At 32.6% G+C, this 27,044-nt stretch overlaps 1 protein-coding gene across 1 annotated transcript in view; it reads left to right on the forward strand.

Moving 5' to 3' along the window:
• The first annotated feature begins 1,437 nt into the window (after positions 1–1,437).
• LOC105215685 (frizzled-2) overlaps positions 1,438–27,044 on the forward strand; it is a 75,024-nt gene continuing 49,417 nt past the window's right edge. Inside the window, exon 1 of the mRNA XM_054230252.1 lies at positions 1,438–2,890. The gene's annotated coding sequence lies outside the window, so the exon portion shown is untranslated. The remainder of the gene's footprint in view (positions 2,891–27,044) is intronic.

The raw sequence follows: 27,044 nt of genomic DNA on the forward strand, positions 1-27,044 counted from the left end.
TAAATAGGCAGCACGACGCTACTCCGTATCTGGCCTTTTTTGGGTCTTCCACCTGCCATTCTTTGGCATAGTCACCACCAGCAACGTCACCTTTTGGCTAATCAGTTCGGTTCCGGCTACCGTATTAGTGTTGCCTTTGTCTCCAGACCAAGCTTAGCCATTCCCTTAGCAATGTTTTTAGAGCTCATTAAAGACGCGGAACTTTTAACTGAACTACTCGTTCCTTCCGGCTTTTTCGAAGGAACGGCGGGCTCTTTCGGTGCCAGGTATCCGTAACCTCCATTAGCGACTGGGCTATTTAAGGGCTATTAAGGAGCTACGAACACTCAACGCTAGAGTCAAATCTTAGCTAGAAATCTTCCGACTACAACATGGGCGAACTGTTTTCAGCCCGTTCATGTCTTAGTCGAGACTCTGTGGTATCTATTTCTAGTCGCCACCCACGGGAGGGTTTCTCAAATGATTGCCGACTTCAGTCAATATCTAACATTCCTGTAACAGTAGAGATTGCTTTTAGATTTCATAAGCTGGTTTTTAACGTCATGGAGTCTTTTCTATCAAGCTATATGAATATATAAACTGAATTATATAATAGTGAAGACAAAACATTTTCGTGAAGATCACAACATTAATTAAAAAAGTTATTTATGTTGTTTCTCCAGTCTTATTAAAATTTATTTGAAAATATCGCATGCTACAAACTAACAAAAAATCGCATGTAACTTCTGAACCTATACAATTTTTCTCATATCTTCAAAAAACTAGCAACTTTATAATACTCACTCTACCAACTCACACCACACTAAAGCGAGCATATTGAGGCCTCTCAATTACTCTTTCAAAATTATATGTTTCTGAAGTACTCAGTTCTTTAATGAATAAATATCACGCTCTTTACAAAATTTACTACCTCAAACTGCAGGTAAAATATTTGTACTGTATATCTGAAAATGAGAGCGTTGCACTATTTTCTCACAATCGTGCAATGAATGCACTATTTCCTCTCGCTAAACAAGCTAACAAAGTCACACATCCACAACAAACAATGCATTTTCTCACTATGTCGCTCACGAGTATCGCACACTCACCCTCTCACATTTTGACTTCCATCCATGAATCATGCCAACAATCTCAGCTATGTAGCGCATAAATAGATATTTTCAGGTTATTTTCATTACAATAGCTGAGAGTACGTTCGCTCGCACATGTATCTCTATTTATGTATCTGCTGCCAGCATGTGTGTTTTAGTAACCGGTTAGTGAGAGCCGTAAATAACAATCAATTGGGGGAGCGCGCGACACCAGCAGCAGCAACACCACCACCACCAACACACACAACAACAAATTTGTCGGCTTTTCGTTCGAGTGTGTGTGTGTGTGCCAACTACTCGTCGCTGACTTGCTGTCCTACAACCTTGCCCACTTTATCTGTGAGCCACTTTAATTCAGTTCATTTCTGGCGATCGTGTCGTTTGGTTGATTTGAGTAAATTGTACGGAAGTGTGACGACGACGACGGTGTTGTTGCATTAGCGAATGCATTTGCGGCGAACGAGTAGAGGAGCTACTACTTCGAATGTATGAATTGTGAAAGAAGTGAAGAAATTGTGAAACATTTTCAAACAATAAAGTTACGAACTTTTGTGTTACAACAACAACAAATTGCTTATTATAGAAAGAAAAGCAAATAAACATGTGAACTCTACCCACTAATTGGCAAAAATTGATTTTCGGCTCAACTCGCGCAAAATTCTCGTTACAAACCAACCACCACTCTCCGTTGGTCCGGTTTTGTTTTTGGACAGCCCGGTTATTTGCGTATATCTACATGCGTGTGTGTTGTTGTTGGTGTTGGCATTGTTGTCATTTCGTTACGACTCGTTTTCAACAATTTATTTTCCATAAATAAATTTGTTATGCTTTGTTAAAATTAGTGAACAAGAAAAAATAAAAACAAAACATAAATAGCAAAAGCAAAGCAAAAAGCAACAAAAAAGTAAAAGAAACATAGAACACGCTGAAAAGTGAAAAAAACAGCAATAAAGTATTAACCGAGAGTCAAAGGTAGGCAAAGTGCCGGAGCCAAAAGAAAAGTGAGAGAATCATTGTTAGCGACAACAATAACAAGCTATAATGAAGGCAAGTCAAGGCATAGAAAAGTAATAATAAATAGTGAAAAAAAGCTGAAATCGAACGAGTTAGAGGTGGAAAAGCGACGTAAACGTGAAAAGAAAACGGAAAATCAAAATTTTACGCAGTCAGTCTGAGAGACAAACAAACAACAACCATATGTTATTGTAATATTGTTATTGGAAAAAAGTTATAATTTATTACGATTTTGTTGTTGCTTGTGTTAAAGTAAAAAATAAAAACAAAAACAAAAATGTGGCGGCAGTGCGTTGGCCGGTGATCGATGATGTTGACGGCTTCAACGTTATATACACTGTGGCAGCAGACGGTGCACTGCAGCTGAACTGCATGAATTTTTCATAATAAATATAGAAAAATAAAAAAATAAAATTTTATTAGTAATAAAAATGCGCCATTTTTCGGAGTGCTACAATAAAATAAAACATTAAAAATAACTAAAGCATATAAAAAACGCACTAAATACCATAAAATAATTCAACGGAAAATCATTAAAATCCTTAAAAAATAGTTTTATTAACTGCAACAATTTTATTTACACAAAATTTGTTGTCAAGTTGTACTATTTATCGCTTTTGTTTACGATTTACTTTGCAAATATTTTGGTTCTGTGATAACTTGTGTGCCAAATTTACTCAAAATTTTGCTATTTTTGTTTGGATACAAAAATCTGCTTGGAATTTCAACTATTTTCTACTATTTTACTTTTGGATAACTTTGAATAACTGCTGAAAACCATAAAGGTATGTAGAGTGCTAATAAAATAATTAAAATGAAATATATTAAATTTTTATATTAGTTTAAAGAGATAAATATCGATATGATACACCAGAACATAGATTCTCTCAAGCAACCCAATAATATTGTCGCAAAACAAACTCAAGAAGGAAATCTAGAAATTCTCTGGCCCTTGACAATTTTTCCTCTCAAGTCTCAGTTGACTTTAGTTCCATTAAAATCTCCAATTTAACTAACGAGTGATCTTAAACTCTTTTATAGAAGAGACAACGGGTTACTCGGTGCCATTCCGTTACTCAAGCATTCTGTTGCAGTTCTGTATATTTAGATGGCGCTTAAATCTTCAATAATATTATTAGGAAGTGAAATGGAAAATGTTTTAAGAAAGTCCTTAGAATAATACTTTAGAGAAGCGATTCTGGAACATGTACATATTTATGTTTCAGTCGAAACTTTGTATTTGTTTGCTTTATAAATATTTTTTTGGCTATAAACCCAAAATGTTCTTAAAAACCAAACTGTTTGTAGAAAAAATTTAATATATTGAGTATTATATTGAGAGTGAGTTTCTAAAACATATAGAAGGACAGTGGTGCTCTGAAGCGAAATTATTCCTTGGCAGATATTATTTTTACCAAAAAAAAAACCCAAAATGTAACATTAATATCCAATTAGTATCCAATTTTATTACAGAGAGTTGGAACAAACTAATTTTTTGGCTTGGAACAGGGCCATATTTATCCCGCCGCTCCGAAAAAGTCTGTTGAACAATGCTTTTACCATATTTATATGATTACCCTTAAATTTATTTCAAGATTAGTAAGAAATGAAACTAGTCTAGTATAGAGGATGTTTTAAGTGAGATCTTAGTACAATACTTTGGAACATATGGGTGCTAGAAATTGTATTATTATGTTTTTGTTGAAACTTTCGATACTTCTTTGCGTTTTTAGCTTTATTTAAACCCAAATCTTTCTTAAGTAAAACCAAACTTTTTGTAGAGGAAATGTATAATTTAAATGATCCAAAAGAATATTTTATTTTAGAACTCTGATCTTTTATGAATTCAAAGTAAAAGAAACTTTATTTCTAGAGGTATTAACCCTGAAACAATACTTTGGCTGAAATTAATAGAACTCATATGAAAACGGAAGCGGTTGTATCTTAGTACATAGCACTAACTATCTTTTGTAGAAAGTTAATTGAAGTTAGAACGAAACTTTTGGTAATTATTCACGTTATTCAATCGTCTCCACTTGGATAATATAAAATCATAATTTTAATCACTCTGGAAGCACTGAGTCAATTGATTTGAAAGTTATTTCTATTTAATCTCGACAAGACAGTATATCAAAAACAGGTAAACACAAAATAAATTCATAAAAATATTTGATAGTTACAACAACAAAACATAAGTAAATTCAGTTTTTAATAAAATATTATACCATAAACTACATAGCCAATTTCAGAATTCCTCCTTCAATATAGTCTACCTAACAACCTGCTACAACTAAATCTCACAAAGTAAATTGACACCAATCCCAAAACCACATTACTGTTAGGTTTTATAACCAAACCACAGCATCATAAGATACACAATAAAAAAGTATTCAAGTGATATTTAATCAAATTAAAATTGAAGCAACTACAAAAAATTAAATAAAACGAAACGCAGACTCCACAAAAAGTATAATATTACGCACAAATGAAGAATGGATAGCAGTGTGCTGTGACTTTACGTAGAGTGTCTAAAGTCGAATTTGGAGAACTGTGAAAAACTGTTAACCCAGAATTATGGTTTTAATACACAGTCATATATCATATACAAATTATATATAAAATATATATAATTTTTGGTGCGTCTAAGTCTTGTTGCGTGAAAGAAATTCGATACTTTGACGCAAATGAAAAACAAAAAGGCAGAAAAAAGAAGAAATAGCACACAACAACAAAGTGGTGATGGGCAATATTGTATTTTGGAAAAGCAAGACAGTAAAAGATATGTGTCCATACTATACATATACTATATCTATATAGTATGTAAATGCAACACATTTCGGCCACATATGTGTGCACTTATGAGCGCACATACATATATATTTTAATGTTATGCCTTTGTTTGTCTTGCCAAGTCAAGTATTATTTTTCCAGTGCAAATTGCTTTGTGTCACCATTCTCAGGCGTTTTGGTGGTGTTGCTAGCTGTGACAGAGCAGGGTTCAACTTTTGGTTTTTCAATTGTTTTTCGCTTAAATTTTTAGACATTTTCAAGGCACATGTGTGCTTGCAGTGAATGTCAAGAAGGTGTTTTGGTTGTGAAGTGTAGTGGAAATAAGGGCAATAAAAGGCATTTATTAATTTGAAAGGAGGTTTATATATACATATGTATATATAGATATAGATCCATTTTCTTTTTTTAATTTTTCCAATCTCTCTTTTGTCCTATATATCAATTTTATTTATTTCAATGTTATTTTTATTACTTATTAGTTACCATTTGGTAGCTCATCAGTAGTTGTCAAAAAAGAATAATTTATTTTTATTTTTTTATCACTTTTTTATTGTTGTTTTTGTCATTATTTTGTTTGTTATTTACACAAGTTCTCTGCTGCTGCTCTTATCAAAATATTATTTCACGTTTTCCCATATATTTTTTTTTTCCACAAGAAGGACGAGTGTGAGGTATATACCACGTATGTGCCTAAATTGTTGTTGTTATACTAGCATTGTTGCCTATTGAAAAACATTTCATTAAATTTTCACAAACAGTAGAGTGTTTTCTGATGGAAACGAGTAGTTCGGGGTACTGTTTTCTAGGTCTTCATGACCTTTTCTTTAAACTTTGATTTTTCGAAATTTCAACTGATAAATAAAGTATACTTTAAGGTTCAAAAGTTACATAGGCAGAGGTTTTGAACGTATTACAGCAATTCAGCTCGCAACGAATAAAATATTATAATTTTGCCCTTATTAAACTCATATAATGTCCGAAATGAACTAGTTCCTGACTAGTTGTAGTCTTTTGCACCGACTTAAGTATCCTTATCGATTTCTTGCTGTAAATTTTTAGCATTTTGGATGTTTCATAATAGCCTATTAGCTTTAGAAACAATATTCCTTGAACTTGAAAGTGACTCTGACCATGAGTTTATTGCTCTATTTCAATTTTTTCCTTCCAAAATGTACTACAAATACAACCCTGTCTCTGTCACGGCAAATTTGTCTCTAATTAGCTGTAGATATGAAATTTTTCACAAATATTTTGTTTATACAACGAAAATTTGTTAACGTTCGACAGGCCGTCGGCACAACTACATACCATATTTGAGTACCTATGCATATGCGATAAGCAATGAACGCTCATTGACACTGTGTATCTGCTGCCGTGTGCCTGACTATCGCGTTGCCGTCGCGTTTGCTGCAAAAGGTGTTATTGCGCTATGGCTCTGCTGCCGCCGTTGTTTAGGTGTATGCTATTGATGACGGCCACGTTGGTGTTTGTGTGTCTTTTTTTGTGCTGTTTTCTTTGCTTTGATAACATTTTCATGCTTATCACCTAGCTGATTACCGATATACTGTACAAATTGTCCGATATTTGGTTTTATCTTTGCACTCTAACAAATATAACTAGTGTTTTTACACAAACATACATATGATCTACATAAATAATATTTATGTTACTTTTTTTGACTCGTAAATGACAGAGGTTGTGTGTTTCTTGTGTTTTCTATATCGGCTAGTATTAGTTGTGACGTTGCTTACATATATTCGAAGAGTTTTGGTCATAAATATTTGAGTGATAAGCGTTTTAAGGATGTTGTTGTTGTGTTTTGGAATATTTTGGGGTTTTTCGCTTGGAAGTGCGCATTGATTGTTGTTAAAACATAATTAATATATTATAATTAATAAAAAATATTTTTTGAAAAATATAATTTTCGAAAATTTTTGAAATAAAAAATTAAAAAAAAAATATATTTTTAAATTTAAAAAATAAATAAAATTACTTAACTAAATTATTATAAACACAAAAAACTTACTAACACTTTTATTATTAATTTACATTGAAAAAAATATTTAAAATGTAAAATAATTTAAAAAAATATTTGAAAGTCAAAATGTTTTCAATGTAAAAAATGTATTTAAAAATAAACTTTTTATCTGTGTAAAAAATATTTTTTTTTTATTTTACAATACAAATTTTATATAAAAGCATTATCAATTAAATATTTTTCTATTAATTTTCTTATACGATTCAAATATATTTTTTAGAGTAAAAATGTAAAAAAATCGGTGTAAAAATTATTTAAAAGTAAAATTTTTTTTCTCAGTGTAAAATTTTTTTTTTATTTTTATAATAATTATTTTTATTTTTAAAGATTTTCCAAACACATTTTTTTTAATAATTACTTTTATTCGATTAAATAAATTTTTTTTCCGTGTCAAATTTATTTATTCTCATCACTCTTCTATAAAATCACCTTCCTTATGTATTTCCTATACTCTGTCACGACGAAGCGCAAATCTTCCCAACTTATTTCACACCTCACCATCATTGAAGTAATGCAACATCCACAATTTAAGCGCAATTTATTGTCCACTGCAGTTAATTTACACATAACTTACTCAGCGCTGCTATGCAGCTGGCTGGCAGCACCAAAGAACCAAGTCTAGTAGACTAAATTTGGCCACAAACACTCAATTTGGCGGCCTACTGGCGGTGGTCGTACGCAACGCAATGCTTGCAACAGCACAGTTTCGCTGATGGTACAACGTTGTTTGTTCGCTGGCTGCAAGCGCCATAAATGTCAATACGAGTTTGTTGCTTTTTTTCGCGCCCAGCCATATACATATTATATATTGTATGCCATATGTGTTGCAGCGCTACTAGTTTGGCAACTTACTTGCCGTTTTGCGCCGCGCCACTGCAATATTTATGCATAAAATAGGCATTTGTGGCAACATTCCTTGCGCTGGCAACATTTGTATGTATAGCAACATGTTGCGTTGTGTTGATTTGCTTATGTGTGTTTCTCTGTGCATTTCTCTGCGTGCGCATTCGGCCAACAAGGTCAGCTCGTTAAAATTTCACTACCTGCATGCTGTAAATCCCATTGGGAACGCTACAAACGTGTAGAAGAGCAATTTTCCTCACATTACACACACACACTGTCGCCTTAATTATTTTTCCTTTGAACGCAGCAACAACAACAACAACGTAGTAGAAAATGTCAACATTTTCCGACAATGTCGTCTCCTCTCTACTGAGAATTGTTTTGGACATGCAACGCCGCAGGGCGCATATTAAGTAATTGAAAAAATAAGAATGTTGCTACGTGTTCTTCTACTCGCTCTTTTCATATGCACCTCTACCTCTACCTCTAAATATACAGCATAAATATATGTTTATCGATAGATTGTTGTGGAGAACAGGTAATCTACACGATCAGTAAATTTAATTTTAACATGAATTTCGGTTGACAAGCCGGCCTACCAGCACACAAACATATAGCTCTACTGAGTTTTAACTATATACACGAATTCAATATGCCTTGTAGTTAATGTATGTATGTATATATTGTATAACAAAAACACTAACTAATAGCCACAGAGTCATAAATTATGCGTAACATGACACCTTTTGCTTGTTAGGTCTGTTGTAAAGCAACTAGCTGCCATATTTGAACGCCTAATAAATATAGCAGTCTAGCATATTTATGTATTAAAATAACGTACAAACAACTATATACAAAAATACAGCTTAGTCTCTGCATAAGTTGACACTTGAGCGCCGTCTTAATGGCTTAAAACAACAGGTTTCCAACAACTACAACAAAGCAGTCACCAAAGTCAGCTCAGCCAACCAAGCCTGCTAGTCTAATGTACGCAACGAAATAAAATGTAAAGTTTTTAAATTTTTATTTTAACCTATTTAAGCCGTTTGCGCGCTCGCTGGTAACAGGTACTTTGTGGTAATTGTATACCACAAGGCTGTGTCGCTCCGCTGTGCAGGAAGTTTGGCAAGCATCCATGTTTGTGCATTTTTTATCGTCTCTTGATCCTCATAAAAATTTCAATTAATTACCACAGTTTTTAGGCGTCTCAAATTACTTTTTCGCTTGACTCAATTCGATTTTTATTGCATTGGTATTGGGTTTAGTTTGCGATCGCTTGAGTAAGATCATTTTTTAATGTCTCATTTTTGATTGTTATTGTGTAACCTTGTGTTGCGTTTAAGTTTATGTGAAACCTTTAGATTTGTAGTTTGACATGGCATTCATTTTTTTATTCAGAAAACTATAAAAACCGCAATTAATGATCAACGATTGATCTTGTATTAGAAAATCAGCAAATTTCAGCGACTTGGGTGTTCAGATTACAAGTGTTAGCTTTAGTTATGTTGTTTACATTAATTTTTTTCAATAAATATATTTATTTTGACATTAATTCTCTGAGCAAGATCACTGATCGTCTAATCTTCACATGATCACATAATCTTCAAACTATTTTTGTAAGGAAGATCACTGATCAACAAAACATTATTGAAATTATTTTCAGTAATTTGAGTTTTAATAAAGATTTAAACAACTTAAAAAAAATTAGAAAGCTCATGTATACAAAAATCATAAATTTTACCGCCTAACGATCGGCGATCTGTAGTTACAAGCATGAACAATTATTTGTTGAGTTCAGATAAATGCTTCAGAGCGCTTAATTTTCAACAGATCAGTAGATATTCTAAGCCTTTTAAATGTTTAGAACCCCTTTAAAACATTCATGTGATCACTATAGCCTAACACGATCATCTATACGATCTATAAAAACACTCCAGATAGGTTAAACAACCAATATAACAATCTTTAACTATCCGAAAAGTATTGAAGATTATTCAAAAAGGCCAAAAATTAACAACAGAAACTAAAAAACATAAATAGAGATTTTCACGATCATTGATCTTATAAGGTCAAGCGATCCAAAAATTGATCGTTATTTCTTTCTCAACTTTTTGGCCGATATTTTGAGTTTGTTTCACAAGATAAGACCTATAGTGAAGACAAATGTTTTTAAATCATCGGAAAAGGTAAAAAATCAGGAACCATTGATCAGTATATACAGATATTTAGGAGTAAATTCGAATCCAAGTCATAGCTCACGAATTGTTGATCTCTAGATCCCTTAAAATTTACGCATCACCCACCAAATACCACCAGCTTGATTCAAAATACATCGACATTGCATCCCGAGAATTTCAACTTCGTCAGCGCCATCATGAAATTAACTGCCAACTCGTTAAAAATACCTTGTCACCGATCACTGCCTACCAAACACATAACCTTCCTTCCCACATTGCCGCTCACCAAGCAATCAACGCAAACCGTTCGCTCCCGCAACTGTTGTCCACAAATTATTAATCTGTCGCATCACCTCAGGAGGTGTTCGAACGTATGCGAAAATTTGTATGCACCACCTCGTCGACGCCATGAAAAATAAATATCAATTTACATATGAGCAAGGCAAACAAACGAGGCAGATGAATAATTATATAAAAGCAAAAAAAAATTATAATAAAAACAACAACAAGTTCGTTAAGGCAGGAGATCAGTAGATACAAGAAGATCGATCGTCTGTGCGCTTGAATTGCAACAACAAACAAGTGGAGGCATGACAACAATAACAAGAACAACAACAAAATTCAATTTATAAAAAATCTTCATACTCTTGTCACTTAACGTGGCGCAGCATGTGTGCAACAACAAAAAATATCCAAACAAGGATCACTCGGTTGATCGTGCAGACTGCGATCAATCGTGCGCCCCAGCAACATGTTGAACGTTTGCAGCAAGAAACTGCCTGCTGTGCTGCAACAGAACTTTACAAAAGGTAAAGATATATGTGTGTTGTTGTAGCTGTTTGCCGCGCAGGCGTGGTTGTTAGGCATCTCAACAATGAGCTTGCAAAACTACAACAAGCGGAGTGACTTTGCAGCTTTTGAACACCCGCAGTGACGGTGACTTCTCCGAAGATTGCCTTGCCCACGTATTCGTACCCGAAGTGTACATGCCTCCGCTGTATACATGACTTTGTCGAAAAATGCAGATTTGGCTACAACAAATGTTGTTGTTGAGCTCAGTGAAATCTCGAACAGGTGATCGCTCGAACATGCACGAAATTTTGGGCAAAACAATGGATTATGAAGGCAAAAAGTCAAAGTTTATGTGTGTACTCATTTATCGCGGTACGGTTTGTCAGACAGTTAAAAATTTTGCGGCGTTTTTGTTTACCTGCATCTTGTGGTGCCGCATAAGCCGTCTAAATGACTGTAAAAACCGTAGACGGCACTAAATAGCTGTCTACCTTCCCTGCCAGCTCTAAAGAGCGTCGTCTCTGCTGTTTAATAACATTTAGCGGCGCTCTCTCTCATCTTCGTTTCTCTCAACTTTCGTTTCTGTTTTGATCGCGCTAACGATCACTTCCTCTCTCTCCTTTCTACTCGGATCTTGTTGACTCTCGTTCCTGTTGACTCTCTTCTTTTTTGTCTGCCGCTATTTATTAACCACTCAACTTATAATTTAAAATTAGCCCATAAATTATGTTTTTAGTAGCTACCTTAACTGGCGTTGATTTTTCGCATTTTTTTCTCCATACCCTCTTACCGTCTTTTTTTGATTCGCCCACATAAAGTTTGTTATGCTTCTGCTATACTTTTTTTTGATTTTATTGCTTTCATTACTTTCTGCCATTTCTTACTCGTTTTTTATATACATACTCCACGTGCTTTTGTCGCAGCGCAATAAATTTTTCGACTTCTTGACTAGCTGCCAACTTGCATAGCTCGGCTGTCATTTGCCTCTACTCTCGCTCTTCTTATTTTACCATTCTCAAAGTCGCTTGCTACTTTCCTCGGCATGTGTCTAAATACTTATGTGTCAATGTCAATGTTGCCATGCGGAGATATATTGGCAGGATAATCACTTGCAATTGCAATTGCAAAAATAGTAATTTTTGTTGTTATTTGCTTTTATTGGCTCTGCTCCGTTTCTTGATTACTTTTCCATCTTTCTTGCTTCATACTACCACTTTTTATTTGCTGTTTGCAGTCGCTTAATGTATTTGTATGCATTTGTCGTTGCAAGATTTATTGACACTATTGACAGTTCAGTTGTCATTTGGCATTGATTCGAGTTGAGTTGTCAAAGTTCTGGTGGCGGCGTCACGACGCTTATTAATTTTGTTGCAGTCTGGTATTTGTATTTGTAATATTAAGGAATTCAATTGGTATGGGAAATTTGTAGAATATGCAAATGACATTTAAAATTAACTTTTTATAGAGCAATACTTTAATTTTGAGCAACCAATACTTTTAGGATTACTTTAAATACTTACAATTACCAGTAATTTTTCATATTTCGTTTAATATTTCCTTCTAAAATTTCATAGTCTACATTTAAACCGTTACGATTACTTTTATCAATACTAATTAAATGTAATTACTATTATAATTACTGGAAATACATTTATATTACTATTTGAAAAGTAATTAAACAGTATACTGAAAATAAATCATAATAAATAATGAAAATAAAGCGAAATTTGCAATTTATTTCTCTAATAAAATTCTTTGTAATCATAATTACTGCTACCATTACTATTACAATTGAAATTTTGATTACCATTACTCTACAGTTCATTACTTTGATTTTCAAAACATTTTGAAGTTCTTTTTTCATTATTTTCTCTATTCCAACATTATTTCTTGTGCTTACCAATATAACTTTACTGCAATTAGCACAACTTTTACTGTAATTCAATTCAAACAAATAATATTATTAATCAATTTTGTTAAAAAGTGCTAATTTTTCTATGAAATTCGTAGAAATGTTTGCATTTTGTAAACATCGCACTATTTTTCTACCATTACCAGTAGTATTTCGATTATCATTACCAATACTATTATGATTACTATTACCATTACCTAATTACTTTAAATTAAAAAAACTTTATCGGTTTACACTCATACCATTACCATTACTGTTTTGATTACCATTACCAATACTTTCATTACTTTTGTTTACTAATTTTTCATCTCTCAAGACCCATTTTTACAAACAAATCGTACTATTTTGCTAGCATTACCAGTATTATTTCAATTACCATTACCAATACTATTTTGATTACCATTATTGTGATTGACTTTTTAAAACATTTTTATCTATTAATAATCATAAGCATTACCAGTACTTTTATGATTACCATTACCAGTACAAATTTGATTACCATTACCATTATGATTACTTTTTTTAATATTTTGATATTTACAAAATTTAAAGCGCATCTTTAACATAATTCTATTTTCATCGATTACAAGTACTCGTTTTGAAATTCTCTCTTTGCCACTTCACAACTATCTAATCGCGCATTTATAAAATGCACTTAGCCTCCGGGCCATTAAACAATTTCATACATTTAATATACAATTTTCCTATCACAGCCAACTCCTTCACATGTCGATCACTTTTCGGCGCATAATAATTTTTCAACTTTCAATTATTTGTTGTTTGTGGTAATTTTCAGCTTGATTTGCCGGCAAATGTCGTCATCATAAATCATCGACATTTTTGTGGTTTGTTTTTTTCACTCTTCCACACCTACTTGCTTGCGTGTGTGTTCATATGTGCGTTGCAATCATGGTTTGATATGACAGTGCCGCCGACGCTGCCACCGCTTTTAGGTAGTATTTATAATTTTATAATATTTATCTAAGAGATTGCTGCCGCAAGCATGCACATGTATGTATCTGAATATGTGCATGTGCATGTGTGTGATATGTGTGCCCCACACACACCCAAACAACGCGACATCCTATCCTCGACATACTCAATCAATTTCATAGCATATCTACAGTTACTTCTAGCACACAAACACACACATGCAAACATTGGAAATTTGTTGTTTGTTAGGTGCGCATAGTTACCGTTTTGCCGCTTATTCAACTGCAGGCAATAAATAAAAATCATATAAATCAATATAGTGTGTGTTTGTATGTATTGGTAGTTGTTGTTGTTGTTGCTGTTTAGTTATGTGTATCCACGCGTTTGCGAGCGCTGTGGGTTCATCAATTCCTCATCGATATCTACAGTCAATAATTTCTTGTCTCACGAAAAATTGTACATGATTACAAGCAGACATACATATATACATATATATGTATACAAACATATGTATATATACAGACAAACCAACATGTGTGTTGTATATTTATTTGTAAGTTCATTTCATCGATTTGTTGGCTTCGTAATCAACAGCAGCAACAGCAGTTATTGTTCTGATTGTGAACGGCAGCGACAGCGGTGGCAGCAGCAGCAATGGTGGCAGCGTTGGCGGTAATTTGAAGCGCTGAGGCGGTGTTTACAGCTAGTTGGGTGCTGGTTACTATTTCGTTGTGGAGCTAGCATACTTTTTTTAAATTTTCTTTGTTTTTTTATTGATATTCTCGCTGCTTTTCTTTTTCCTAATTTATACACATATTTCTTCTTTAATGTTTTTTATTCAGCTCTTTTTTTTTATTTTCACTCCGTTTGCCGACACATTTTTTATACACTTCTAAACAGTTATTTATTTATCTTTGCGCTGCAATGCTTGTTTGTGTTTTTGTTTTTGGAAAGTACACGTGTACTTGAATATAAACTCTCTTATAGGCGGCATTCTCTAGATCAATAAATTCTTCAACACCTACTCAACTACTTTTATATACAAATTTATGTATATCTGTGTGTATACACCCACACTTCCGCTCTGCAATAGCTCACGTTGCTTTAAGAGCTACTGCTGATTTACATTTATACATATGTTCTTTACATATGGCATTTAACATACATATGTGTATGCATATTCTTATACATAAGTACTTCTGTCTGCCTGCCTGCCTGCAGTTATTTTTAAACCCACTTCCTTGACGCTTACTCTTCATCTTGACTCTCACATATCGTATAGCGCTTCCTATGTCCTCGCAATCTTAGCTGCTATTTACAAATTCCATGCGTTATTGTCTCATAAATATACAACTGCAATACGCCCTCGTGGCAAGCACTGCAGCTCGTTTGCTTACAAAATAAATTTCTGCAATTTTTCATTGCAATTCTCATAAAATATGCCGAGTTGTTTGCATTACATACTTGTAATCAGAGTAGTAACGCAGTTGCTTAAAGGCAAGTAGCGAAAGAAACGTGGAAAATTGTCGCAAGGTATTGAATTTTGATATCAACAGAATTGTTAGTAATAAAAAGCATACCCTTGAAAACAATAAAAATAATATACAGTTCATTTGATTACTTGTTATACAACTTAATTTTGTTTAATTTATACAAAACCGAACCGCAGATAACACTATTAATTTTTCGCCCTATTAATATTTATTTCAACCGCTCAACAGTAGTCTATTTTCTTTTCAAGAGAAGCAGACTGTATATTTTCACATAAATTACTAGTCCGATCGACACTCATATATTTTTGCAGCCTTCTTTGGTTACTAGGCATTTCCAATAATTTCTTAATTGAGTTAATTAGCTAATCGTCTGCTCGAATACTTAACTGACTACGTTAAGTGGCTATCCGAAACATTTGTTTTTGTCTTATCACACAAAAACCGACATAATTTGGTTATTCATCAAATATTGTTTAATGTTTAATTACAATATAAACAATAAACTCGAGTTTGCGGAGCATCTTAAGACGTTATTAGAGTTAAATGAGTTTATTAGATTAGTAAATGAATAAAAATAATGTCTTTATATGTTAAACTCTATGTTTGTGTATAGTGTTTAATGTTAAAGTCAAAAAATTTCGAATAAACTCGAATTTATGAAGCAACCATATGCGTTATTAGGTATTAATGAGCTTGATAGGTTAAAACACGACTTCTAAAAACTATTAGCTTATTAAACTACGTGTTTATGACTAGAGTATATTGTTAAACTCAAAAAAGGCAATAAACTCGAGTTTAAGCATCAACCAGAACGCGATATTATAGTTTAATAAGATTTTTATGCTAGTAGATAAGTAATTTGAAAATGTTTGTATGTAAAACTCCAAGTTTATGACTTGAGTTTAATGTTAAACATCGAAATTTTAAATAAACTCGAGTTTATGAAGCAACCAAAACATACAATTTTAATTTTGAAAGCTTATTAAGTTAGTGGAAAGGTATAATAAAGCCTATGTATGTTAAACTCCGAGTTTATGACTTGAGTTTAAGGTTAAATACCGAAATTTCAAATAAACTCGAGTTTGTTTGAACGCTTTTTTAGATATTAATGGGCTTGATAGGTTAAAAGAAGACAAAAAATAATTGTTTTTTTATTAAACTCGAGTTTATAAGTAGTGTTCAATGTTAAATATATTGTTTTAATTTTTTATTAAAGCAACATCAAGTTTTGTACCCAATATTTTCCATAAAGACTTGAATTTATGACCCCTATAATTTTGCAAAGAATTTAATAAAATCATAAAAAAATTTTAACAAGTTCTATTTAACAAGCAGATATTGTGACTTTCATATTCCATACCAAAATCAAACCAGCATTTGCTGAAAAAATATAAAAAATCAAATTAATACAAAATAAACTAATTTGCATTTGAATAAAAGGTTAAAAGTGCTAAATAAACAAATCACCCTGCTTTAGGTGGCACAAACACATGTCGACATAGTTGAGAAGAAAAAAATGTCTCAAATGCGTAAATATATATATGTTTATAAACAAATTTTCATATAAAGCTAGACTGCTATGGTCTTGCAATCTTTTAAACACACCTTGTAGTCAAGCGTGTATGCTATTTAATAGCTATTTGCTTGGCGTCTTTCACGGCATAATTTTATTATGTTTAGTCTACAAAACGCCTGCGCAGCTCTCCATTGTGATTACTTGACTACATATCTACTATATATACATACATATATACAAGTGTATGTGTAAGTAAATCTTACCTCTAGAGTCAGCTCTTTGCTACAGCATCTTTGCCAACATTTTTAGTTGCGTTTGTGTGTGTGTGTTGGGTTTATTGACAGCCATAATTCACTAAGCGACATAATTTCATATGTACATATGTATGTTTATGTGTGTATCTAAGTATGTTTGTAGCAGTGAAGGCTGCTGTGACACCTTCATATTAAATTAGTTTATACACAAACCTCATTTAAATTTTTGTAGCATAGTTGTTGTAATATTTGTTTTATGCGAAAATTATATTTACAAATGTATATATGTATATGCACACAGCTGTGCTTTGTCCTGCTTAGTTGGTGTTAATTGCATTTAACAAGCTGAACGAAATTTTTATAGTATTTATTTATTAGCTCCATTAACTGTGGCAATCAGTTTGTTTGATTTTGATTATTATTTATTTTTGAAATTAATTTTTAATTTGTTTGCCATGCATAGACACACAAACTGTGAACTAATTTTTGAAAAGTATATTTTTAAAATATTTTTTTTATTTAATATTTTTATATTGATATTTTTTCATTACATACTTTATAACAAATATTTCACAATATTTGATCATTATTTTTATTTAATGTTTATTTACAATTTTTATTCATTTTAATAAATAATTAATATATAATAAAAAAAATATAATAAAAAAATAAAAATAATAAATAAATTTTGTAGTTAAAAAATATTTATAATATTCAAACTTTTTTTTTCAACTTTAAATAATTTTGCAATTTATTAAATAACCATTTTCAATAAATTTGCATAAGTTAAAATTATTTAATTACAGTAATTGCGGTGAAAGCGCTGCACGTGTGTGGTCAGTAGCGCACTTAAATACCGTTAATATGGCCTTAGCAATTATTTTTCCGCAAAATAGTTGAGCTTATGGCTTTTATATGGTAATTTAACTGTAAAAACTTAAGTGCTCAGAAATTTATATTATTAAATATCGAATAGAAAACTTATTTTATTTACCTTACACCCACTTATTTAACCGGTTAGGTATCCAATTAGGGGTTGGGCGGATTAATTAATTAATAATAATGAGGATTGGGCTGTTAAAAATTATTATTCAAATTTAAATACTAGTTTATGGTATATTTTATTGACAATAATAAATTGTTTGGTTATATAATAAATAAATTGAATTCGATAATTAACGGAATGAGCTATGAAATTTAAAAATAGTTGCAAAATATTTTTTTTAATTTTATATATTTTTTATAATTTTTTTTTTATATATTCCACTTTTTTTATTGAATAAAATTTATTTTATTTTTTAACTTAATCAAATTATTTTTGTGTTTCAAGATATATTTAAAAAAAATACCGTTTATTAATTAAGTAAAATTAACCATCAAGAACAACATTAAAAAATTATATATATTTTTTTGTTTAAAAGAAATACTTTCATTATATTTTAATTCTATTTTTATTTACATATTTCAAATTTTTTAATAAATTCAATTTGATTTCTTGAATTTAAATAAAAAAAAAATTTAATTTCATAATATATTTTTTAAATATTCGCCGTAGCTCAGAGCCTCTTTAAAATAACAAAAACAAAAAAATTTGGTGTTTTTTGGCATTAAAAAATTTTAAAAATAATTTTTCATTAATAAAAAAAATTAAAAAAGAAATTTACACAAAAATTCTTAGCTATCACAATTCATATATTTCATAAATATTTCTCTGAAAATTATTAATTTGTGTATTCTACCAGAGAAAATAAAACTAAATGAACAAATAAAATATCATCATCTGAAAATGATTAATATATGAAATTAATATATCACACAAAATAATATATTATAATCACCAAATAATTCTTGTCTCAAAATACTCGCACATACATTTGTCACCACGCACTATTAATTTTCCCAACAAATATGTACATCTGACCACCACAGTTATTAGCACAATTCATTACTTGTTCAATGAACTAGGAAGACAAATGATGCTACCGCGCCAAACAGCTGCCTGCTAAAGACGAAAGCGCAAAGCTGGTAGCGCGCACGCCTCACAATTGCCTTGCTCAAAATCACAGCCAACTCATATTGTTTTCTCTACTTTGTTTTGACCATCAACTCATACTCACACTCAGGCAGCCGCAATACTCTTGTATGGCGGTGAATGATTAATAATTTTAATTTACTTGATTAATTTCATAACAACATACAAAGCAACATTTAAGCATTTAAGATTCTTGCGCTGGGCAGCTGCTGGTTGCCATGTTGCCTAATCGAATGCTTAACTGATTGAGTGACTGATTGGCTAACTGCCTTGTTTCTGTTGTTTGTTGATTATGTTGCGCCACACGCTTTGTGGCAAAGTGATTGTTTGTTGGCTAACTCATAACCAATTGCTGTGGATGGCGTTTTTTTTTATTTGAAGGGGGTTTTCCCTTCCAATATCTTATTTTCGAAAGTAAGCATCATGCGCGTCATCAATCGTACCAAACCATCCATCTTTTTGTTGTAATTCATCCATCTTGTTTTTTTGCTTGATTTTGCAAGAATGGTTGTTGTTCTGTAGTCTTCTTTTACTCTTCTTTTTTGTTGCTTTTTTTATTATTTTTTGTTAGCAGTATGTGTCGCTAATAGCTATTTGTTCTTCTCTCGCTTTTGTCGGGCTTAACCTCACTTCGTTAACACCATACTGCTATTGATATTGCTTTCACGGTATCATCAGCTTATCTGCCCCTTTTGGCATGCCACATGAAGCTGCAAGTGTGCTGCCACACCTTCACTTGCATGTTCCGTGTTTATTTTTTGGATTCTTTACCTTATCTTCATTTCTTTTTTTATCAACAGTAATCGATATTTTGATGTTCCCCCTGCAATCCAGCGCTACTGAAACCGCAATTGCTTGGTTTCAAATTGGTAAAATTGATTTTGTGCCAGCTCCACCTTCACTTATATGCATCTGTATCCTTTCTGCTTAGTCATCCTTACGTGTGTGGCCAAAAATCAATTTGTTGTGTTGTTGTTAAAGCAAATTGGTTCTTGTTTGTGGAATCATCATAATATTTCTTTCGAAAATTACTTCGAAACGCTCATTTTATCAATTAGTCTCGTTCGATTCGCCACTTAACTGTTTTTGATAGTTGAGCACCACTTTCTTGTCTTCAGATTTACTTGTGAAAGTAAGAGAGAATTGTTGTTTTGAACTCAATACCTCAATGAAGGTAGTTTAAAAGCTTTATATTCGTTTTCTCAATGCCTGTTCGATACGTCATTCGCTTAGTTGCTATATTTCTCTCTCTTGTCTTAAAATTTACTTGTGAAAGCATGCAGAGAGTTATTGAATAGAATCCAATACTTCAATTAAAGTAGTTTAAGCAGTTTATAATCGGTCTCTAATTGCTTGTTCGATATGCCATGTTCGCTTAAGTTATATATTTCTTCATTGGTTTCTTCTTTTTTACCTTTTATACCATATCCCTTTTCCTTTCGCTTTTCTCTCATTATTATATTTTTTTCAATCCTAATTTTCGACACAAAGGTTTCAGCTCTGTCAAACAATCGCTCATATTTACTTTATTTCCAGAAAATACTCTATTTCAACTCTTTGTGACCAACTGTCATTTGCTTGCTCTACTTCGTGTGCTCCAATTCACTCATCCAACTGTCCGCAAATAACCTTACTCTCGGCACAAAGTAATCAATTACTATTTACCGTCACTGTGCTGGATTTCCAAACGGTTCCTTACTGCTCTATACGCTCTCTAACGCTCACAGAGCGCCAAACTAATCACCGGCTTATTGATTATTGTTTCGCCTTTGGCACGAAATTTCACCGTTTTTTTTTTTGCTTTTTCATGACTTCGCTCGTTACACACATATTAGATGCTCGTTGAAATGGTTTCGCCAAACAATTATCCCTGTCAAAATACACGTAAAAAATGATAACCTCAAACTTAAGCGCTCAATATCGTTATGCGCTTGCGTGTTACCCGCTGTGCGTTGATTTATTTGCTCATATTCCTCACTCATAATCACCATCATTATCATTCAACAGCTTAAACCAGCATCCTACTGCTCAGTATAACATTTACTCCAGCAACATGTAGCTAAGCTATGTTATGCTAATCAACATTTCTTCTATGTTTCTCTCCACATAATCATTACATTTTTTTTCCTTTTTTTCATAATTTTTTTTTTATATCTTTATGTCTTGTGCATCGCATAGTTGTATGGCCGCTTAGCTATGCTGGCGTCTATTTGTTTAGAAAATGAAAAATTACAAAAGATTAGTCACAAACAAAAGTCAGCAACATCTTCAAATTTTTATGTCTGATGTTGCCGCCGACGCAACAGCTGCTGCCTAGGGGTTGTTGTTATTATTGTTGCTTTTTGTTAGTTTCAGCTCTCTGCCATTATGTTTTATATTTATGTTATGAATTTTTTGATATTTCTTTTCGTTTTTTAACAAATATTTTCCAATCGCCTCGCTCCAGGCAGGTGGAGGAAAAGATTACAAAACACAGATTTTGTTTTTAGCTATTAGCTGTCTACAACAACTCTGTTTGTTGTATAATATCTTTTCATTTGATTTTTTGGCATATTTGTTGTGTACTTTTGTTGTTGTCCTTTTATTTAAAACAATTAATTGAATTTTTAGTTAATATTTCTCAAATTGTTTTAATGTTTTTTGGCGGCTTTTTGATCTTTTTCAAAGAACAGCAACAACATAGCACTTGACATTGGCTTAATTTTAGCTGAAATTAGTTTAAACTATTAAAAAAAATATTTATAATTAAATATTTATGTGCTATTGAAGACAGTCAGCATGTGGTATAGGCTTGTAGAGTTAGTTAATGAGTTGGTTGTATAAAGCAAGGTCAAAGGTGAGCTGTGGATCATTAGTAATACTAATTGAATTTATTTGTAATAGCCTTTTCGCATAGGAGCTAATTGATCAATTAAACGGCCTTTGCTCGATTAAAACGCTGATTGAGATCGATTTACCATACAAAATAAAAATCTAATTTTTCTACATGAATTTTTAATTGAATTTTAATCGAATTGAAGTGCGAAGAGCAAAAACAGGTTTCTCAATTAAAATTTTAATTGATTAATTAATTTAGCTGTGTGAAAAGGCTATAAATTTCTGTCACTCAAGTGATAATATCATACGCTCTTCAATTAAAAATTTTGTTCTTTCGATTTGAGTTCAACTGAAGAAGATCTTTAAGTCTGTCCTGAGTGTCAAAAACATGCTGCAAACTCAGATTAATTTGTGCAATCGTCAAATTTAGGCCTATTTTTGATCTTTATTTACTAAAAAATAGTAAAGACATATCTAAATCTTCTGAAGACTTAGTATGAAGAGGTTTCTGCATTAGTTTTCGGCAAACAAATTCACTTCCGCAGCAATGCCTCGTTGTATATCAAATCATAAAGAGAGACTGGTAATGGATCTGAAAAAGACTTGAACAAGACTAGTGATTAGACTAGATCATAGAAGTATCTTATCAATCCAACGAAGTTAACTTGTTAGTTCTTGAATAAAGTATTTTTCTCTGACGTGCTATTAGTAAAATCTCCAGTTTCTTTTCTATATTTCTATATTTTAAGTATTTCTAAAGAAACTTTGAACTTCTTTGGTACAAAATCCACGTCTAGACAAGATCGAAAGATATTAAACTAATGAGTTTTCGGCTAAAATTTTGGCTAATCTGCATATCTGCTTTCACTTGCCGCCAAAAATGTTTGTTTCGTCGTCGTGTGTCGCTCGGCTACCTGCACTGAACCGCTTCGTGTTCACTCCAGCAGAAAAGCCAAGCAAAAAACAGAGAGATCTTGCATTTCCTTATTTATTTGCTCAACAGCACATGCTAACAACAACAATCTTTATACATGATCTCTCATCTCCACTCACCCTTTACTTGTCCTCCGCAATTTAATCAATTCACCAAAAATCTTCGAAACATGATTCTTAAGAATCGACTTCATTAATTTTCACCCATTCGTAGCCCAACTGATGAGCTGCAGTGCTTGCCAAGCGCATCAATTCCAATTAAAAATGCCGAAGGAGCAGCATGCAACAACAAGAGATACAAAAAAATAAAAATGAAAAAAAAAACACAATTAAAACAAAAATAAAAATAAATAAGCATTGAATTAAATAAATAAAGTAGAGAGAACACATGAAGTAAAGCAAAAACAAGAAAACAAGTAGCAATAACCGTAAAAAGGGATATGGGTCTTTAAAGTGACACATGAACAACAACAAAAACAAAAGTGACATAAGTTTATAGCCACAGCACTGCTCGGCTGTGTGTTCAGTCGCCTAATGAACTTGACGATATCAATCTGTTGTTCGCTCGCCTGCTAGCATGTTGCAGAACAAAAATGTTACCGATGCAATGTGAGTTGCAGTTATTTTGGCGGCGGCATTGCACAGCGCCGCTTTAACCCTGAATCTTACTCGTGTCACATATGCAACACACTGCTTGAATTTATTATTTTTTTTTCTAAAAGCAATATGAAAACACCTACGTACACAGTGCCGCATTTTGTTGGCGTTTAACAACGTATGTGGCTCATTAAAAGAATGTCAAGTTAATTAAAATTTTAATGAAAAAAGCAAATAAAAATTTAGCGCAGCTCCACAGCTGTGTGGGGTATGAAGGAAGCAAAGGCAATCACAAATTTATTTACGAGCCAATTTTAAATACGCAAAATCTTGCTACAGTCTATAAAAAAAAAACAAAAAATAAGGAAATAAAAAACAACAACAACAAAAATAAGCACAATAGTGTACTACTTTCCTCGCCTTCTTTCGCTTTGGCGTTAAATAAAGCACCGAATTTTCACTTTATTTTTCACTTTTTCGCTGTAGCTTCACTTTTCATTTTAATTGTTGCAACATTTGAACTGTTAAATATCTAAAAATAAGCGTAATTGTTTGGTTGGTGCGTAAAAGAATCGCCTACACAGCGGATGTTGATGTTCTCTTGCTACAACTTCATCAACAGGGTGGTTCGAAGGGTGTTAAAGATGGAGAAACTTAACTTAAAATCAACTAAAAGAAAAATATATTAGAAAATGCTTCGAAAAACTACAATAAATGCGTTTACATCTATTATTAGTGAATATATATAATTTAATTTTTTTATAAGCGTGTACCAAAAGAACACTCGCTAAAAGTTGAAAGTGGCTCTAAAGTAATAATTTTTGCTAAAATTTTGTGTCCAACGTGCTTAAAAAACTATTAGATAACTATTTTGATGCACTTTTACAGAATATAATAATATTATTTTATAAGCGAGTGCCAAACGAACACTCGCTAAAGTAAAAAGTGTCTCTAAAATAGCTATTTTAACCCAATTTTTGGGTTCAACGAGCTTCAGAGCTAGTATTTGTTTATATACATGCAGTTTTACTAAATTTAGTACCGTTATTTTATAAGCGAGTACCAAACGAACACTCGCTTAGATAAGAAAACACATTTAAAGTGTCAAAATTGGCGAAATTTTCAAGAACAACGAGTTTACTTCAAATGTAAACGACTTTAAATGCAAGCTACCTTCACTACAACGAGTTCAGTTCAAAAATAACCGACTTTAAATATAAGCTACATTCAATAAAAAACTTCTCTCTTAGCTATCCATGATCTCTGCTCTCCTAATTTAATGCAAGAGAGTACATATGTGAATATTTTATTCAAGTAGTATAGCCACTTCCTATTCTAACTCTATATAATAAAATATGCCAATCTATGTGATTTATACCAGCTGCGTGTTCGATTCGGCACTTCTTTACATACTTTTCTGTAGAATTGCTATAGTTTAAAGCTGGCTTAGTCGAAATTTTGAATAATTACAAATCAAAAATTCAATTCAAAATGCAAATAGAGAACGTTAGACAAGTAAAGTATATTTAATTTAAAAACTCTTACACTTGAGTCTTTCGAACCACCACATAAATTTTTACGCGCTCACTCGCCGAAGTTGCACATTAATTTAAATTAACCGCAACAAAATTGTAGAAAATTTCAATTACGAAAAAGGCCGGCCGGCCCAATGCGCGCCACAGAGATGGAGGATGGAGAAGTGAGTATATAAAGTATGCAGATGGGCATGCAGACAGACAGACATACAAACACCGCAATAAGTCAGTGCTTCAAGTAGTAAAATTATCTGTCGGCTGCTTTATGCTGCTGCAACAACAAAAACAGTACTTGCAACAACAAGTAAGGCAGTGTATATTTTTCGGTTTGTTGCATGTGTTTTGCATTTGCTGGTAGCAACAGTAACAACAAGAACAACAAAATGCAGCAACTGCAACAGCAGGCGCTGTTGAAATGTTTTGTATTTGTTGTTGTTGTTGTTGTTGTTTTAACAAACACATGCCTTGTGATAACTTTTTTTATTTTTTTTTTATTTTTTTGTTTTTGTAGATTTGTTGTTCAGTTCTTTTACAGTTTATCTGTAGTTCTCTGTGCATATTTGATTGTAGGCTTTGCCGCACTCTCTTCGCTTAACAAATCTTTTCACTCACTGTCTACTTTTGACTCAAACGTACTTTTGCCTCTGTGTTTGTTGTTGTGCTTGTATTTTCTCCACATCTTCAGCAGCATGTGGCCAACAACAACAACAGCAACAAATAGAACTAAAGTAATTTCGGAATTTTTTCGAATTTCTTATTTCCCAACTTAACTCTTTAACGCAGCTGCAACAACATCAACACAACACAACAACAACAACAACAACAACATCAACACAACACAACAACAACAACAACAACAACAAGTGCATACCACAAACAGCTAACTAGCAAGCCGCCGCATATATTTGTTGTTGTTTTTTGTAGCACAAGCTGGTGCGCGCATCTTCATCAAGCAACCGCTGGCCAACAGCATCAGTGCAACAACAACAACCAACACCAGCGCATAAAACAAACAAGCAAGCCATGTATTTATTTTCTTTATAAACAACTGTAGGTTTGTTTGTATGCATCTCATGTGTATGTGTGTGTGCCACCTCGTATTGAAACATAATTAATTTCTGTTTGTTTTACGCCTTGCACGTCCTACTTCCTCCCGGCGGTAAAGTACACACACACACACACAGAGAAAATGTGGCAGGCAACAGTCAGTGCAATTGGAGCTGACCGCCGGCCTGTTTGCTGCTGGCTGCTGGCTCGTCAACATATCGCCTTCTTGCTTGTTGCTTGTTGTTTGTTGTTGTTGCTGCGCCGAGTTCGTTCGTCTTTTTGCAACGAAATTCTTTTGAATTTCAATTTTTGTAATTCGCAGATATAAAATTTATGCGGCGCGCGCCCATACATATTCATTAAATTCGTTGGCGTTCGCTTGGCTGTCGGTTGGCGAAGCGTCCTCTTTTGCCGCGACGTTGGTCGGCCGTCGCTGTCTGCCGCATTTAAATGAGGCAAGAAATTGCATACGCACAGCACGGCAGGAGACACAATTGCAACAAAGTTGAGGAGGAAAAAATAAAACAACAACAAAATTAAAACAACAACAATAAAAAATTAAAATAACAAGAAATTAAAAAAAAAATAAAAAATAATAAAAAGTAATACAAAAAAATAAAATAACAACAAAAACAAAAAATGTAACATTAAAAAAAAATTACAACAACAAATACTCGAAGCAACAACAAAGTCCAAAAAAATAATATAAATAAAGCGAAAAACAATCATTGAATTCGTCTGTCCAGCACGCCAGCCTGCACTTGCTTGTTGTCTGAGACTCATCTTCTTAATAACTCCGCGTTGTCTGCAAACGCCTCGTTGCTGTTTGTTTAGCTGTCTGCTGCCTGTGTTAGCCCTTGTATGTAGTCAAAAAGCTCATAAATTTGCAACACTCATAAATTAAACATTTGAAATTGATCGTCGTGCGACAAGCCAATGCAAACACGAATTTTTTATTAATTTTATATAAAAACACACGCACACACATTTAAAATTATATATAAATATACACAAAGTCATATACAACTCTGTAGTTGGCGCTGCCAATTTCGCTTACCTCCTGCGGCATTCGTAAGTAAACGCCAAATAGCCCGCAGTTATTTGTCATAAATCTTCGATAAATTCACTGTCTTCGTACCAAACCAAAAAACAACAACAACAAAGAATCGAAAACCAAAAATCTTATAGCATAAAATTAATTATTGTTTTGTCGTTTGTTTGCTGTATTTT

Source organism: Zeugodacus cucurbitae, chromosome 4 (genome assembly GCF_028554725.1).
Source record: "Zeugodacus cucurbitae isolate PBARC_wt_2022May chromosome 4, idZeuCucr1.2, whole genome shotgun sequence".
Taxonomy (NCBI): Eukaryota; Metazoa; Arthropoda; class Insecta; order Diptera; family Tephritidae; genus Zeugodacus; species Zeugodacus cucurbitae.